The sequence below is a fragment of the Diabrotica virgifera genome, chromosome 3 (assembly GCF_917563875.1).
Source record: "Diabrotica virgifera virgifera chromosome 3, PGI_DIABVI_V3a".
In the NCBI taxonomy this organism is placed as follows: Eukaryota; Metazoa; Arthropoda; class Insecta; order Coleoptera; family Chrysomelidae; genus Diabrotica; species Diabrotica virgifera.
This window is the reverse complement of record NC_065445.1, coordinates 190,675,770-190,693,110: the sequence shown is the minus strand read 5'-3', so window position 1 is coordinate 190,693,110 and position 17,341 is coordinate 190,675,770. Positions and strand designations below refer to the sequence as shown.

Here is a 17,341-nt window from a genome sequence, read left to right as displayed (position 1 = left end):
TAAATGTTTCAGTTGTATTCCAATAAAAAATTATCTTCATTGTCTTCATACCTATTTGGAAAATGTAGAAAAATAATGTACTTACCTAGTACTTGCCGGCGGGCGTAATTTCGGCCGGTAATCCCTTGGCCTACCTGCATAAATCAGGGGGTACCATTTATGACAGGGGTAATTTCGGCCGAGGGGTTGATGTTTACGATGAGATTAAAATATTGGTAATTACGCTTAATAGTTTCTGTAAAATATTAATTGTGTATTTATTTGGAAATACCTAATCCTACGCCGCTGATGTAGAGAAGATGTTTAGCCAAACTGTACACTGTTGGTGCGGAGTACCTGCCCTTTTTCCGGCCGAAATTGCATCCGCCCGTACTTGCTATGCTATACCCCTAGTAGGCAATGCTTTAATTTATATAATCTGATTACGAACAAACTTTCTACAAATTTTCATCTAATGTATCGTTTTTTTACTCTATGTATATATTGTTGTATTTTAATTCGACAAAAATCAAACTAATAAAAATTCATATACTTAAACAAAATGTCAAAAAGTTGTTCAGTTTTGTGTATATTTCCACATGACGTATACGCGAAGGTGGTGCAGTTTGAAATCGCTTCGACTCTCGTACGGCGGGATACACGGGAAGTACGTTCAAGCCCAATGCAAGTTATATCATTTTTTTTTTTTATAGATTTTATGATTGTAAGTACATTATTATATAATATTATATAATTTTTTTCAGAAAATACGTATTTAATTAAAATTTTTGGCAACAATTATTGTTCACAAATCATTTGTGGCATTTTTTAATGTGTTTGTGTGTGTTTTATTCTTTTATTTTTTTAATTTTTGGTATTGTTTTAATAAAAATTTTTGGAAAGTAGTAGAGAAACTGTTTAAAGTATATTGATTTCGTTGAAATCATATAATAGAAGTATAACTTCTTACGTGCGTACAAAGTACACACATTCTTTTTTTTATACTCGCGTAAGTATGTATTAAGAACAGGGCCAAAAAAAAAATATCAATAGATAAATCCAAAAGACATCAATGCAAACTATTAGTATAGAATACAAAAATAGAAAAAGTATGCATAAGATAGGCATTGTATAATATTAATGCCATTATAATTTTTGTCATTGTAGTGTTTGCGGATTGTTTATTATTCTTTAAATTAAAACAAGACCAAATTTGCATAACAGCAACCAGGTATATCAAAGTTCATCATTCATATTATTATTTAATATTAATTTTATTTTATTTAAAAAATGTTGATATTGATTATTGGTAAAAACATGAATATGCTCGAAAATACTATTCACCAACTCAATAACACTGTTTTATTGGATTGGAAAAATCACTTTTTGAAAATAATAACCACATACAAATACAGAAATAAAAATATGCATTTATTGTACTTTCTATTTTTGTCATTGTTGTTATTACCTATTTGTGGATTCTTATAAATATTATTTTTTAAATTAAAACAAGATTAGATTTGCATATTACCAAACAGGAACTATAACACACTTCATGTTTTTAATACTTTATTATTATTTAATACTTTATTTATAAAATGTTTATATTGACTGTTTTTAATAATCCCGAAAATATTACTCACTAACTCCATGACACTGTTTTATAGGATTGAAAAATCACTTCCTTAAAACAATAACCACATACACATAAAGAAATAAAAAAAATATGCAAATTTATTAATTTTATTATATTTTTATATTCTAATTTTTGTCATTATTGTAGTGTAGTATTTGCAGATTTTTATATTAATTCTTTAAATTAAAACACGACCAAATTTGCATAACAGCAACTGCATAATATCAAAGATCATGTTTATAGTAAATGATGTATCAAAGATCATGTTTATAGTAAATATTATTTAATATTTTATTTGTTAGTAAAACATGAATGAACCCGAGAATATTCTACTCACCAACTCAATGACACTGTTTTATAGGATTGAAAAATCACTTTTTCAAAAGAATAACCACATACACAGAACCAAAATAACTAAAAAACCACTTCTGAGGCCGCGGATTCGTCAGAGAAAAAACCGTCTCGATACATACACGCGTGTCGCGCGTTTGACAGCAAAACAACCTCGCGTTGCGACAGTCTGTTACTTTATGTTTCCTAATTCATCAAGTAACCTCGCTTAATAACCGTAGTAGGCTACGCTAGCCATTTATTTGCCTATTGTTTTCGTTCGAGAGATAATTCTCCGGCGACTAGATGATCGGTGCTCGATGGAATCACCTTCAGGTTATCTTCATTTTCTTTTCAGTTTCGGAATTATTGTTGTTTCAGTTTCACTTTCTTTCCAGATCGCTGCAGCATGATCGCCGCGACGTTCTTCTGTCACTGTTCCACTTCCACGTCGGTCGGAGTTACCCTTAGGTGTAGCTTGAGGGTGGCATCGAAATGGGACACTGTTACAGCGACTGTTATTTTGGAACTGCAAAAAATTTATTTGCAATTTTTTATTTAAAAGATAATAAGATGTGGAATAAAAATATAAATCGCTTGTCAACAGTTAAGGTTGATATGAACCCTTAATTAATTTGTTTCTGATCCTAGAGATGGCTGTACTGTAGCATGTTACTGTGGTAACATTTTCAACTTAATTGTAGATTTCTACATGATGACTCTGTAATAATGTAGAAACCTGAACAATATTCTGTCCTTACACCCATTGGCTCAATTGGCCTTGTTGCCAAATTGTTTAGACAGTAATTTTATCAAGGCCTAATAACAATGTAATGTTAGCAAGAAACATTTAGTCCATGATGTGATGCCGCTCTCGTCTAAAAAAAATTATGGTTCGGTTTCTCTGCGGATTCCTATTCAGAAATGTTCTCTTTAAGGAAATATGAAGTGCGCAGGGCGAAATTTTTGGCCAGAAATTGTTTAAAAATTTTTTTTAAGAAATTCAAAAGATCATCCTTTTTGCTCGGGAAAATATTTTTTTAGGTTTTTTGGGCCATTCTAACAAGAAAGGTATGTTGTCATTTTTCTCAAAAGTTGATAGATTTCGAGTTAAGGGCGATTTAAAATCTGAAAAATGCGATAATACGTATTTTCGAAGTTTAAAAACTTAGTTTTATGTATATTAATATATCTGAAATAGCCAAGTGCTTGAATTAAAGTTTAAACATTTTTTTTTTCAAAATTATGAAGAGTAGTCGGTTCTATCTTAAATTTAGACCGTTCTTTTTAAAATGTATCAAAGAATATATAGTGAGTAGAAGTTTACGGCCCTGTAACGTTTTAGCATAGGATTTTGCGTTCCAACTGAGTAGGTGCTATGGAGGTGCATAGATCTGACAACGTCCGTAGTCACCGTCATCTCACCACCGCCCGCTCTGCGGCCGTAACATCCCTCGTCAACAAGCCTCCTTATAAACGTGACCATCTGTTTTATATAAAAGCTTCCTCTATGAGCTATATTATATTCGTTCAATTCGTTGATGTTATTATGCGTCCATCCAATTTTAATGCTGCGGCAGGTTATATTTCAACAATCTTCTATTTTGCACGGGAAAATAAAAAAAGTTTGTTTTCATTTTTCTGACAAGTTTACAGTTTTTGAGTTATAAGCGATTTAAAATCTGAAAAATGCGAACATACGCATATTCGAGTTAGAGGCTTGAAAACTGATAATTATTATTATTTTTGTAGTTGATAAGTGCCTAAAATCGAAGCTTAAACATTTAATTTTAAGATTTTGCTGGGTAACCGGGGCTTATTTCAAAAATAAATCGTTGTTTTTTACTTGTTAATTATGCGCGTTAAAAATAAAATTTAATAGTTATTTATGATATAAGTGTTAAAAGTTTAAAAGTACACGTTTAAGGCAGGCATGTGAAAGTTTGCAGAATCAGCGAAGCGAATTCTGCAATTCACATGAGTGCCTTAAAAATGTACTTTTTAACACGTATATCATACAATATTTTTTCTACAAACGTCTTATATATCAACAATTATAATTTATTCATTCTCATTTACAGGACAATGACAATACCTACAAAAACTTTTACTTGAACTTGACTGACATTCCATTTTTATATTTTTCTTGACATTACATCAAAACCGTCTATACTGTCAATACGTAAATCATAACATAACAACTATACGCTGTGAGCCCGTACGTAGAGGGGATATTTACACATTCCCGAACGCCAGTAGTGACAAGTCTGTAAACGTTTACCGGAAATTTGACATAAAATGTCAAAGTGATTAATTTAAAATTAAAATTAAAAACATTAATTATAAAAAATATTAGTTGGTCAAAGCTGTGGTATATATTTTTACCTTAAATATACTTATATTTTAAATACTGAATTTAAGTTTTTTAATGTTCCTTAATATTTAATTATAAATTATTCTATTAATCTTAGCGCCATCTACACGATAATTGTGAAAGTATCCGAAGTAAGAAATTAATATTTCATCAACAGAACGTCAAAATGATTAGCAAAATCTTAAAAAAATCTATTACAATTTAATTACTTTTTAGCGTTGTAAATATTAAGCGATAACAATTAAATAATAAATTTAAAAATTACCGGTGAAAGTTGAATAGTAATCCGCTAGGATCGACACCAGCGAAGCTCAGAGCATATATAATAACATCTACGTATATTCTAACAAATTTTAATAGTTTTTTCTACAAACGTGTTAAAAATGCAATAATACAGTTTAAGTTAAATTTTAAAAAACCTTTTAAACTACCTTTTTCAAATTGAGCAAGTTGTACTATTAATATTAATGTTAATAAATGAAATATGAAATATAAATATTTTGACGTTTCACAATTTGACATTTCACTTTTAACTGCAGTGCCTTAAAATTTTTAAAGCACTAGTGCCTTAAAGTAGCATTTTTAACGCTCGTATGGAGTGCTAAAAATTGCATTTTTAACACGGTTGTAGAAAAAAGTTATTTAAACAATTCCTGGCCAAAAATGCCGTCCGGCACCCTTCTCATAATGTTTAAAGGAGACATTTTTGAGCAGGAATTCCAGAGAAACTGAATGGGAAGCATTTTTCATGCGGGAGCTACCACACAACCGGGACTACTTCTCTTTAAATTTTGTATATTATTATTACTATAGTTTTTTAAACAATTTATTTATTTATTTAATTATTTACAATGTACCAATTACATACGCCAATCATATCGCACGACAAAATTATGGAAAACCAACAACCACCCTACAGTTTACAGGACTTAAGCAGTCACCATATGTAAATGGGGGAAACTCCTGGAGTTGGCTGAAGAAATCAATATTCACCTTATTCATAGTCTAAAAGATAAAACTACTTTCTTTTATAGGATATGGCGCAAAGGCGCAACCTCGATCTATGCTGGGTTTCGAGTAACTCACAGTTGCAACTACTCCCAAGCTTCCGAACCGTACTCCATAGTTTCCCCCCGCAGCCAACTTCAGATTGCGTTACCCGCAAGATTCAGATTGAGTTACACTAAATACCAATTACCAATCTTGTAATTTGTTTAGAAACATTGTTTAGACAATTTCTGCCCAAAAATTTCGCCGGCACCCTTCTGATTTATTTAAAGGGGACATTTTTGAATAGGAATCCGCAAAGAAACCAAATCAGAATTTTTTTTCAGACGAGAGCGGCCTCACATCATAGACTAATTGCATATTATGTTTCTCGGTAACTAAATATTCCAGTTGTTAGTCATCTCTTATCTCACACTGAAAAATGGTAATAAAATTTTATGACCACTTGCAATCTTGTAAAAAATGTATTAGCACAAATTTTGTTTATACATAAACGTTTTAACACGTTGACGGACTGTGCGTCAAATGTATAAGCAAGTGTTGTGACACTATATGAATTTTGCAAAGTAGAATAAATATACACTGGCGCGCAAAAAATTTAGGTCACTAGATGAATTATTTGATGCCTCGGATTTCCTAAACCTGTTGTCCGATTTGAATGATTTTTTAGTATGTTATAGCTTTATTATTTAAGAATCTTAATGTGTTAATATTGTTGCTAGACAGGTAAATGTCATTTTATACCGGGTGTAACAATCATACTGTGTTTTTCCTTAAAGTTCGGAAGACTCTGTGGAATATTATAGCATAAATAAAATGAGGCGCTCAGAGCAACAGTGGCCTAACCCACATCCCACAATTTTACCAAAACGATATTATTACATTAAAGTTATTCTTTATTTAAGTGTTTTCAGATGCAGACTAGTTCAAGCAATGGTTGCTTAAGCCACTCTGCATCTGAAAACACTGAAGTAATGCATAACTTTATTGTATTAAAAGCATTTTGGTAAAATTGTGGGATGTGGGTTAGGCCACTGTTGCTCTGGACGCCTCAAATATTGAAATTAGAACTCAATTGTAGCCTTAGGCTTTCTTAACACTTTCTTTTTTTATTCATTTGCTTATGTTGGATAATAAAAAAGTTAGGTATTTTAACAACTAGCCATGTTCTTCATCAATACAGGGTGTTTCTAAATAAGGGCGACAAACTTTAAGGGGTAATTCTACATGAAAAATAATGACCGTTTGCTTTATAAACATTGTCCACAAATGGTTAATTTCCGTGATACGGGGTGTTGAATTTTTTCTTACCAACTGACGGTTTATTTGTTGCTCTAAAACCGATTGAGATGTGCAACTGAAATTTGGTAGGTTTTAAGAGGTAGTTATTGCGCATTGTTTGGCATACAATTAATAATTTTATATTCGCCATTGGCGTGCATACGGGATGTATCTAAAATATTTATACCCGTATGCACGCCAATGGTGAATATAAAATTCTTAATGGTATGTCAAACAATGCGCAATAACTACCTCTTAAAACCTACCAAATTTCAGTTGCATATCTCAATCGGTTTTAGAGCAAGAAATAAACCGTCAATTGGTAAGAAAAAATTCAACATCCCGTATCACGGAAATTCAGCATTTGTGGACATATGTTTATAAAGCAAATTGTCATTATTTTTCATGTAGAATTACCCCTTAAAGTTTGTCGCCCTTATTTAGAAACACCCTGTATTGATGAAGAACATGGCTAGTTGTTAAAGTACCTAACTTTTTTATTATCCAACATAAGCAAATGAATCAACAAAGAAAATGTTAAGAAAGCCTAAGGCTACAATTGAGTTCTAATCTTAATATTTTATCTATACTATAATATTCCACAGAGTGTTCCGAACTTTAAGGAAAAACACAGTATGATTGTTACAACCGGTATAAAATGACATTTACCTGTCTAGCAACAATATTAACACATTAAGATTCTTAAATAATAAAGCTATACCATACTAAAAAAATCATTCAAATCGGACAACAGGTTTAGGAAATCCAAGGCATCAAATAATTCATCTAGTGACCTAAATTTTTTGTCCGCCAGTGTAATAGCGAAATTGCTAAATTTGTTTTATGGAAACAATATGTTTTTTGTAAACATGTGGACGACGACCATGGATGTCGTATTATATTTCATATGCATCTGTAGATGTAATGTGACAAAAAATCTACAAAAATCTACCGATTTTTTGTCATAACTCGTTATTTTAAAAATGTCGTCTATAGACGTTCTGTTCATCAACGTGTTAAGAACTAAAAATATCTGAGAGAATAAATTCAATGTATGATAGAAAAAGAATAGAAGAAAAGAACAGGATTTTGATTTTAAATTCGGCAAAATATGCAAGGCGAAAACATCGTGTTTCTTAGGAAAAATATTCCCATGAGATCTTTTTGCGTAATCAGTTTCATGAGATACCGCAGAATAAGGTCCAAAAAGGTTATAATAAAGATATTAAAAATGGTTGTTAACAGAAAAAAATACTCAAAACTATTTCACTAACACCAAAACTAGTTCTTCTCTGTCTTGCTCGTCGATTTATTGCATTTCGATTTAATGTCCATGATTCAGCTCCTTAGTAAAGCACACTGTGTACATAACATTTAATTATTCTGAGGGCCAATATCAGATCTTTGCTGCATAAAATCTTTTTCATTTTCACGAAGTTGGCACGTGCTTTTTCAATTCTCTCACTTATTTCTGGAGTATAATCGTTATTTTCTGTGATTATCGTTCCCAGCAAATATATTTTTTACTCTCTCTGACTGCTGGCCGCCTACCGTTAATATTTCATTTGTATTGTTATTCTTTCTGTACAATGGGGCATTCGATTCCATAGAACTCTGGACCGTATTAAACGGAATGAATAACGCAAGGAAGTCATCTAAGATTTGCCGATGACATAGTGCTCATAAGCAACAATACAGAAGACCCAATCTACATACTAAAGATGCTTAAACATGAATCTGAGAAAGGCGGTTTAAAAATGAATTTAAATAAAACAAAAGTGATGACAAATCAAAATATCAGAATCGACTTAGTTGGAAGTGAGATCGAAAGTGTCGAAGAGTCACATGATCAAACTAGGCCATCAGAATCAAACGGACGAGATAGCTATAAGAATCTGAATTAATTGGGCAGCAGTTGCAAGACTCAGTGATGTGTTGAAAAACAAAAAGATACCAATAAATCTAGAAAAAAGGGTACTCAACAGTTGTATTCTACCAGTTATGACTTATGGAGTGGAGACCGTGACACTTACAGGGTTATCAGCCAATATATTAAGAACAACACAGAGGGTCATCGAACGAGCTATCTTAGGAGTATCTCTGAGAGAACATATTCGAAATGGGACGTACGAAACAGGACGAAGGTGGAATATGTTATTGGAAGAATTGCGCAAATGAAATGGAGCTGGATAGGACAGGACACGTGCCACGGCAAAACAACGAAAGGTGGACGAGAAACATTTTACATTGGAGACCACGCGAGCATAGTCGTAGCAGAGGAAGACCACAAAGACGATGGCTAGGTGACTTCAAAGCAAAAGTGGGGAGAAACTGGTACCAAATAGCACAAAACAGAGAAAAGTGGCGAACTCATGGGAGGCCTTTGTCCAGGAGTGGATGCAACCAGGCTAAAGAAGAAGTTATTGTTTTCTTTAGGGACATTCACTTAACAAGCTACTTGTTTTTATGGATTCGGCTGCCTCTAGAGATGTATATTCTCGGGATGAATACAGTCACTTAACTTCCACAATATTATTGTCACTTACTGACCCGTCCGGACAAGCTCGTAAAAACCCATAACCTTTTTCAAACACAGAAACAATCCACACTGCTTTACTATATTTTTTATTTTGATAGCAATTTCTGGCTGTTCTTCGTTTCTTATCAGATAAAACAATTGTTCCAGATATCGTTATCGCGTTTCCTCTTTTTACTTCTTTATCGATGATTATTCTGCCGCGCCGTTTTCATTTTCTAATATTCCATAATCTTTCTCTTCCTGCTCTTAAAGAAACTGTTTATTAGATTTTTTTTCTTTCTCATTTAATTTATACCGATCCAGATTAGCTCCATATAACAGTTTTAAGTTCTACTTCCATCAGACTAATCAATACGTTTATTTAACATACCTATTATTAAGTGACAACACGTTTTTTCTTTTTGTCTTATTTATTTCTGTTGTTTTTGTACAGAGAAGAAATCAATATAGATGCAGTGGCGGATCCAGCATCATTAAGAGGGGGGGCCGATTGCCTAAATTTCTATATACAGTAAAACCTGTGTTACCGGCCACCTGCCAAAATCGGCCACCTATAAGCGGTCAGTTTAAAAATTCCCCAAACCAATTATACGTAGACTACAAAAACTGGAAATACCGGTCACCTTTCTATATCGGCCAATGGTTCTTTCATCTGTAGTGGCCGTTACTGACAGGTTTTACTGTAATAACAATAACAATAATAATAATTTGGCTTTAAGAATACGAAGACAATGGAGAATGCAAAATACCCTAACAATACCGATTATTATGTCTACTACTGGAGTCATTCCGAAGAACCTCCTCGAAAACATAAAAAAGATGAGTCTCTAAATGAATATCTTTATAAGACCATGCAGAAAGCTGTACATATTACTCTCGACTCGACTGCCAGATGTGTTTGAAAATTGTTGGGAGATACTCCAGCCATCATACCACGTCACCTAGGTCTCGATAACACGGAAAAAGTCACACCAGAGCTCAATCTTTTTGTTACCGCAGGTATCGGGATGAGTAAATTTTCCTCTTAGAGGGAGTGTGAACAGTATGGCTAAATCTGGATAATAATAATTATAATAAAAATAATCATGTAGGCGTAAAAATGTAGATAATACAAAAGTATACTTAAATTTTTTCATTTTTCATACAAAAATGAAATCATTTCATTTTATCTAAATACTTAATTTGTAATAACATATTGATAATGAATAAAAAATTGAATAAAAAAATATGAAAAAAAAATTTTAAGCAACACTTTTCTTTAGTTACGATTGACCAAAATTAAAAGTATTATAAAAAAATCAACTAAAAAAAACCAAAAAATAAAAAAAAATGAAAAAAACTTACACATTCGTCAAAGAAAAGTATGGCGCGTCTTGATCGAATAAACGGTTTTCGCCCCACGCTTTTCTTTAACGAATGTGTTAGATTTTTTCCATTTTTTTTTTTGATTTTTAGTTGATTTTTTTATAATACTTTTAATTTTGGCCACTCGTAACTAAAGAAAACCGTTTCTTAAATTTTTTTTTTTCATATTTTTTATGTGTTAAAGACATAGGTGTTAAAGAGATAAAGAGACAGAAGAACTTAAAATTACAAATTGGAAAAATAAAGCAGCAAGGAGGAAAGAATGGAAAAGAATAGTAAACCAAGCCATGGGCCTTCTAGGCCTGGAGCCCTGGAAAGCTAAACTATATGTATATACAGGGTGTCAAAAAATAGCGGAACGGTCGAAAATTTGGCGAAATGAACATCGGATCGAAGAACTGAAAAATACCTTTTCAGTAATTTTTAAAAATCTGTCGAATGACACCAAATACGGCCACTCCACCCTCTGGAGGTGGGGTAGGGGCTCAATTTAAAATCGTAAATGGAAAACCCCAGTTTTTATTGCAGATTTTAACTTCTTACGTAAAAGTAAGCAACTTTTATTCGTGACATTTCTTCAAATTCTGGATAGATGGCGCTATAATATATAGAATATAGAAATAGAATAATATAGAAATAGAATAATATAGAAATAGACTTTCTCGAGCAATACACTTCCAGATGAAAAACTAAACATCACGTGTTTAATATTTTTCAAAAACCTACCGAATGACATCCTGTCGTGTTTGGTGGTATTCGATAGGATTTTGAAAAATATTAAACTTGTGTTTTTTGATTTTTCATTTGAGAGTGTTTTTAGAGGTATTAAATAATTTCTATAAATTACCTATGGTATCACGATTAATGGTTTTCCGATTATAGCGCCATCTATCCAGAATTCGAAAAAGTCTCGAATAAAAGTTACTTACTTTTACGTAAGGAATCCAAATCTGCAATTAAAACTGAGGGTCTCCATTTAATATTTTAAAGTTACCCCCATCCCACTTTCAGGGGGTCGAGTGGGGGTCGTGTTTGGTATCATTTGATAGATTTTTAAAAATTATTGAACACATATTTTTCATTTTTTCGATTCGATGGTCATTTCGTGAAATATTCAACGGTTCCGCTACTTTTGGGTTGGGACACCATATACATAATACATAAAGTTGATGAAAGAAAAATAAATATTATAATATGTAGTGAATTATCATTAAAATTAAAAAAAACCTACAAAATGAGACTTTATAAGTTAACAACTTAAAGTAGTTTCGGAAATGTGCTAATGAATTAAACGAATGTAATTTTCAAAAAATCAAAATAACTACTTTACTTTTTTCAATGCAAACAAATTCACAAAATGTGACACCTCATTTAAAAGCGTTTGAAATACTGATTACAAAAATGTATAATACCTACATGCGCAAAATTTTGGTCAAATGCTGTTTAAACACATTCATTTTGTTCGAATCCTGAGAAAGCTAATACGACAATTTTTGAAAAATTGAAACGCAGAATAAAATACCTATTACACTATTACCGAGGGCCGAAAGTCCATTAGAATAAACAAAAGGTTTCTTGTGAATGATATAGGTATTTGAAATTAAAAATCATACTCAATTTTCTCTTCTTTTCACCCCTGTAACTTATTAAAATAAACATTATAGAAGTTTTCAGGGACTTTCGTCCCTCGGTAATAATGTAATCTTGCATTTTGTGTTTAAATTTTTAAAAATTACTTGTTAGTTTTCTCAAGATTATAAAAAAATGAATGCATTTAAAAAGCACTGGACCGAGATTTTGCACAAGCATTACCTATACATTTTTGTAATCACTATCTCAAAAGCTTTTAAATGAGGGGTCACATGATGTACTTTCCCATATGAAGTTTAAAATTTAATTCATTACCATAATTTTATATGTGGATGATTGCATCCCGCGACATAAATGACTATCTATCGTACTCGTGCATAAATACTCACGTCTGTCAAACGTGATATAGAATAAACTTATATAATATATAAGACATACATTTCATGCATATATAAGACATACCTTTTTCCATAAAACTCTCGAAAGTAGAATTGGTATTTACTGCATCATCGTTGATTTGTATCGGACACACTGAAAAATCGCATCACTTGTTTTGAATGCTCTCAGAACTTAAATTTGCTCCAAGATCAGTAGGTATCATAGTATGATCTATCTGATAAGATATACCTTGTACATATTTATTATCTTCATTACTATTAATATTATCACTATCACCCAAATTACGTCGATTTTTAACAAAATAATCAGCTATATTGCGACATTTAAATTTTTTCTTTTCAAGTTCTCGGTAGAAGCTTCTTTTCGTTTATTTGACATTTTATAACTCTTCGTAAATCACAAACTATATTAATATAAAAAAGAAGAATAAACTCAAAATAATATTAATCACTCTAACAATTTACAAACTAAGATCTGTACGAATCAGTATTAGAGATGTTACTTCGTTACTTGCATCGATACACAAAATACACTAATGACTATATGACTAATAGACTAATAATTAATAAGCAAAGGGTATTTTTTTTCGTGGTCAGCAATCGGCGTTTGAACATAATACATTTATATTTTCGGCAAATTAATATACTTTTGCTGAGCGCGCTATTTTCGAGAGATTTTCGAAGAATCCGTTATCTGCAACCGATTTTATAATTATACGAGAGTGGACATGCTTAGGTATGCGTTCACAGTATATTTGTTTAAATACATATGCTTATTGTAATCATTTTTAATTCTTAATGTATACCTAAGAATTATAAATTACTCATTTCAAAAAAATATATTTATATATAATTCATATAATATTGTAATTTTAAAACATGTATAGTTATCCATTTGAAAAATAAATGAATGTTTTTGTAATCTTTATACAGTAAAAACTGTCAGTAACGGCCACTAAAAATGAAAGAACCATTGGCCGATATGGAAAGGTGGCCGGTATTGCCAGTTTTTGTAGTCAACTTATACTTGGTTTGGGGATTTTTTAAACTGGCCGTTAGTACAGGTGGCCGAGTTTGGCAGGTGGCCGGTAACACAGGTTTTACTGTATTATAATTAAAAAAAAAATAAATCACTTGGGTTGAGAGGGGGGGCCGATCGCCCCCATCGCCCCCCCCTGGATCCGCCACTGTATAGATGTAAGATTTTTAAAATTGATTGTTACCTATTATTCCTTGTATATTGATCCTTTTTTATTTTTAATATGAAGGTGCAAATATTTTTAACCTCTCCTCAATTAATTTTAGAAGTGGTTATTTACTGCTCTTACTCCATATCTGTTTACATATTATCGTCTAATTGTTTTCCCTTAAATTTAGCTCACCACAAATGCAAAAAGTAATGGACAATGAAAATTTTAAAGATAAAGTAATAATTTCAATTAAAATCTTTAATAAACATAAAAGTGCGACAAAAGAGGAATACCATGGATGGTAGTTATTAGAAACACTATTTGACAAAAATGAAGACTATGCTCCAATTCCAATTCAAAATATAGTCAAATACAAAGCTTCAGAGATACATGAAAAAATGCAAATAAAAAAAGACAACTTTATGGTACTTAAAAACATTAAAATGCCAATTGCCAAGTAGGGTTTAATCGAAACAGAAAGTACCGGCCCTAAATATATCAAAATCTAATACGGCCAAGGGGACTGAAAATATTTCAACAAAAGTAGTTAAATTAATTTCAGAAGGTCACGTTGATGCGTTATAAATAGACGTTATAGTAGTAGGCTTATATTACCTACCAACATTAAAACATTTTGTTGTACAAAGTAATTGATATGGCAACGCTGTTAGGATAAAGTTCTGTGTGACGCGATTGAAGCAGAAGGCACTGCTATCTATCGAACATAAATATTACCGATGGTGTAGATGGCGCTATGTCATGGCGGCACAAATTCTTAGCGGCAATTCAAGTTATAATTCTTGTTTAACGAGATTTTTCATATGTTTAGGAAAAAATATTCAACATTTTATTGGAAATATTTTCCATTGTTACAGTTTTATATATGTTGTTATTTAAATTTTATCCAATTTCTTACCGGTAGCTGTATTATAAGCCGAAACATATTATTTTTTCCTACTGTGGCAAAACTGTACATTCAAAAATTTTAAAAAAATTCATAAGTATTTCCTAGGATTATATCTTTATGCTGTAAGAAAATTAACAAAATTGTATGTTTAGTTTTCCCGCTTTATACTTGAAAAAAAGGAGTTTTTTTGAGTTTTTTCGAAAACGAAAACATGAAGTTTGCTCAAAATTTGTCAAAATACTTCTGGTGATCACATATACCTTCTCAATTTTTTTCAAATTTTTTGAATGTGTAGTTTATTTTTGGGGGGGTTCAGATCAACCTTAAGAATGTTGCTGGTACTCACAGGAATGTTTAGTTAAAACAAAATCAATAAAAATAATAAAACAAGAACTTATTACAGACAAAAAATATCAATGCAATTTTTGACTATAATTTGAAATATTACCTACAGAGTTGGGATAAAGTATGGAACCAAGCAAATATCTTTGAAACGAAAAGAACAATATTTATGAAACTTTGCATGCAAGTACAGTGACGCAAAAGGCATCTAATGCCATATTTTTTGTTACTACTCCACTTCAGGTTTCACCGGAAATACCCTTAACTTATTTACTTCAGTGGCGGTCTCAAGGGGGGGCGACGGGGGCGATCGCCCCCCCCCCAGAAACCTTAGTTTTCTGAAAAATTGAGAAGTTTTTTTTTTCTCTGATTCTGGCTTTGGTTTAGAACTAGAACCTTTAGCCACGTAATTGTATACCTTATCACTAAGTCAGGGGAGTAATGTGTAGTGTGTGTGTTGAGTAAGTGTCTTGTTACTTTGCAAAGTCGACGTCATTGTCTTTGCAAAGAGACGCTAATTGTTTCCGAACGTCTGCGGTCCCTCCGGTGAGTACCGATCCCACAAGGACAGAAACTATTTTTCATTTATTAATTTATAATAACTGAAAAATTTCTGCCCCTGGTAGGATTCGAACTCCCGACCTTTCGTGTCAAAGGTAGGCGCTCTTGCCACTGCGCCACAGAGGGGTACTAATTGAGAAGTTAATATACATATTAATCCGAAGTGTGAGATCGAACTCATGCATTGCTATTATTGGACAAAATAATCTAACAGTGTGAAAACGTCCGTAGACAGATTATTTTAATAGCCTACGGTTAGTTTTGATATAACGTAACAACATCAAATACCTACGGTACAGTGACGTTTCTGTAATGTTGTCGTTGAAGTCACAGTGGCAGTGGCAACACTGTATAAATCACGTAGAATAGAACAAATATTCTTCAGTCAGACGTTGCTTGCTAGCCTTGCTAGTTGCTACATATTGGCCGTGTATCAATGCCTGGCAAAGTCAAAGGGCTATAAATAAGTGTCAGTTTGCTCAAGCGTTTCCTTTTCCATGTGCAACTGCAAAAGACGACATCGACATGATAAGTTTGTTTTGCATGCATCCAAGGCGAGAACCTTGATTTGTGCCTTACTGAACAGTACTTTCATTATCACTGTAGTGTGTATGTGCAACATATTTTCACTTACACTGCCTTTTAGCAAGCTACTTCAAAAACCTGATATTGACTTGAAATGTGCATTGAAACATTTTACGGACATGACCAAAGCACTTGCCAATCAACGAAACATAGCGATTGTTTGCTTTAAAGATTTGTTCCAAGAAGCAAAGGACATCGCCGAGAAGACAAATTTTGATATTAGTATTCCAAGAATATCACAAGTGCAGAAGAATCGAGCCAACCACGCAACTAAAGACCCAGAGACATACTTTAGAGTATCAGTGTTCCTTCCCATTCTAGACTCTGTAATAGAAGACACAAAGTCTCGTTTTCCTGAAGAAACATTGGAGTTGTACAATCTTCACGTATGCATGCCTGAATACCTGATAACCAACTCTGTTCAGGACATGTCTGAAAAAATTGAGTGTTTAGTAAGGAGGTACAGTGAACTTTTTGATATGTCTCAAGCTGAAATGAAATGCTTATTGAAAGGTGAACTACAGCTTTGGGAAATGCAATGGAAAGACACGGACGAATTTCCAAAAACAGCGCTGGACGCGTTAGACAGTTGTAACAGAGATTTGTTCCCTACAGTCAGCAAGCTACTTCTAGTCTTAGCTACACTTCCCATCAGCAATGCTTCTGCAGAGCGTAGCTTTCAATCTCTAAAGAGAATAAAGTCGTGGCTAAGAACACGGATGCGTCAAGACAGGTTGACTGGACTTGCTCTACTCCATGCCCATCGAGACATCCCTGTAGACCCAACGAAAGTTTTAGAACGATTCGCCAAAAGTGGCCATCGAAGACTTGAATTCGATTTGTAATTACATTCTTTTTAAAACCTTATAACTTGTTATTTTATTACTTATAACCTAATAAAACTATTACAATGTATAATGTGAACCTCCTTTTTTCCATTCTAATAGACTAATTTGTATTGTATATTTATTGTAAATTTTAACATTTTAAAAGGTAAAATGTGTTTTGAGCTCTTTCAATTCAAGCGTAAAACTAACATTGTCAGACCAAACCTCTGAAGTTTGACGATTGTTCGTGATAAAGTAAAACCACCTAAATCGCCAAAGGTTTAGAAAGATGAGACTTGCTTCAGAGGCTTGCCATTGAAAAATACTATCACCCACAAACCTTTTCTATTAGACTTTGAGTTGTTTTCAATAGTTCTAAATTGGTTTTTGATACAATCACAAGAATACAAAATATATTTTGAATATTTT

General features: G+C 32.5%; 1 protein-coding gene across 1 annotated transcript in view; it reads right to left on the bottom strand.

Moving 5' to 3' along the window:
- Positions 1-12,693, bottom strand: part of LOC114333765 (GAS2-like protein pickled eggs) — a 579,287-nt gene extending 566,594 nt beyond the window's left edge. The window contains exons 1-2 of the mRNA XM_050647107.1: positions 12,565-12,693; positions 1,953-2,474 (exon numbers count right to left, since the gene is read on the bottom strand). The gene's annotated coding sequence lies outside the window, so the exon portion shown is untranslated. The remainder of the gene's footprint in view (positions 1-1,952; positions 2,475-12,564) is intronic.
- Between the last annotated feature and the right edge of the window lie 4,648 nt (positions 12,694-17,341).